The sequence below is a fragment of the Saimiri boliviensis genome, chromosome 3, assembly GCF_048565385.1.
Source record: "Saimiri boliviensis isolate mSaiBol1 chromosome 3, mSaiBol1.pri, whole genome shotgun sequence".
NCBI lineage: Eukaryota > Metazoa > Chordata > Mammalia > Primates > Cebidae > Saimiri > Saimiri boliviensis.
In genome coordinates, this window is record NC_133451.1 from 125,099,767 (window position 1) to 125,101,624 (window position 1,858).

A 1,858-nucleotide genomic window follows, 5' to 3' on the forward strand; every position below is an offset into this window, starting at 1 on the left:
CTTAGCTTCAAGTGGTCATGGGCTATTACATAATTTGGTATGTATCTGCACACTCTTCCAAGTGCATTCAAAACTCATTGACACTAGCATTATTATTAAAACAATTCACTGAAGAGACAGAGTTCTAACCAAATGCATTTCTTGTTTCATTTCAAATACACTGACCTTAGTACAATACGTTCAAATTGCTGGTTAATCTTCTTGGTGGTTTCAGGGTCAGTTTTACAATGTTTCTGTATAATGTAGCATCTGCAATTATATGAAAGATTCCAACTTTGAAAATAAGTAACCAATTACATCCAAGAGGAGAAAATAGAGCCAAACCTTGGCAGCAGCTCTGTTAATAAGACTTTTTAAACCCATTTTATTTATTTTTTTAAATGGAGATACTGACAGCTTGTGTACTTTTGTTTGGCACTTATAGTAGGAGCAAAGAGAATTTATTAAAGAATAAATATGTTTTTCATTTTCTTAAAAGGAGCAGGTGTTAACTTAGGCTTCTAAAATTATTTGGAAAACGGAAATGTCCTATGGAAATTCACAGAGTCCTGAAAAATTACAATATAATAATTTTATATCTAGTTGACCCAAGTTTTGAACTTCTAATGCCTTAGAGGTGCACTGTAAAGGTACGGGGCTAGAAACCAGGAAATCTTCAGTTTTGTTTCAGGTCCCACATTATCTATCTTTATGACTTGAGACAAATAGTTTTGCCCCTCTGAATCTCATATCAATCATTTGTTGATTGTGAAGATCCCTTTCAACTGTAAAGTGGTACATCTGAATTTACATTTACATTAAGTAAGTGTGGGATTTGAAAAATACAAGTGTGGTGTCATCACTGCAATGACATCTTCCACAATGCAAAACAAGGCAGAGGCAATACATCTGTAATTTCATTAATCTCCTGGTTAATGACTAATCATACACAATTATTGGGTCAATGAAAAAAATTAGTTGTCTCTAATCTGATATTAGAAACGTTACCACCATTTAATAATTAATTAATTAATTTTTAATTTTATGAGTACATAGTATCAATACTTATGGGTTATGTGGGATAATTTGATACAAGCATGTGTAATAATCACAATAATGTAATTCACACATTAGGGTGAATGGAATATCCATCACCTAAAGCATTTATCCTCTGTGTCACAAACAATGTCATAAAAATATAGAACACTTCACACATTTGCACATCATCCTTGCACAAGGAACATGCTAATCCTCTCTGTAGGTTTCAATTTTAACCTAAGTGCTGCTGAAGTGAAGACGCCACCATTTTGATTTTATTTCCACTGAAAATACTTTCAAGGCAACTGCATAGGCAGCAGTGTGAGGAGATCAGGAATAGACATTATTATTAACTGTTAGAATAGGATGGCTAAGAACCTGGATTGATGAATCTTATTTCTATGTCTTATAACAGCTAAATCTGCAGCTCAGGCCAATGGCTTGATACCTGTTTCAAGGTAATTAAATTATTTCCAAATAATGTAATGATTGTTTCAACTTCCAACTACTTTTAACAAGAATAAATATACTTCTGTGTAAACTAGCATTAAATTTATTTTGGTTTAAAGATATATTTTTCTCAAACTGTGCAAATTTTAAAAAATCTATAATTGTCTTTCCTAGTTTATGAAATCACTTCTCCCAAGCATAACATCAGCTGTGAATCTATCTAAAATAGTGAGCCGATAGTCTCAAATAAGTTTCTTGCGTCAATTTACCACTGCAAGCCACTATACTGTTACATCCAGGCAGAACAGGCTAACCAAAGTTAAGTGTTTTCAATTTATTCTTGTTCTTTCTGCCCATTTCATTTACCTTTTGATGCCTTTTATCTCCCAGC

General features: G+C 32.8%; 1 non-coding gene across 1 annotated transcript; it reads right to left on the reverse strand.

Annotated features, from left to right (window-relative positions):
* Positions 1–1,171: 1,171 nt before the first annotated feature.
* Positions 1,172–1,277, reverse strand: LOC120367842 (U6 spliceosomal RNA). Its single transcript, XR_005582114.1, has one exon. It is a non-coding gene; the product is annotated as a U6 spliceosomal RNA (small nuclear RNA).
* Between the last annotated feature and the right edge of the window lie 581 nt (positions 1,278–1,858).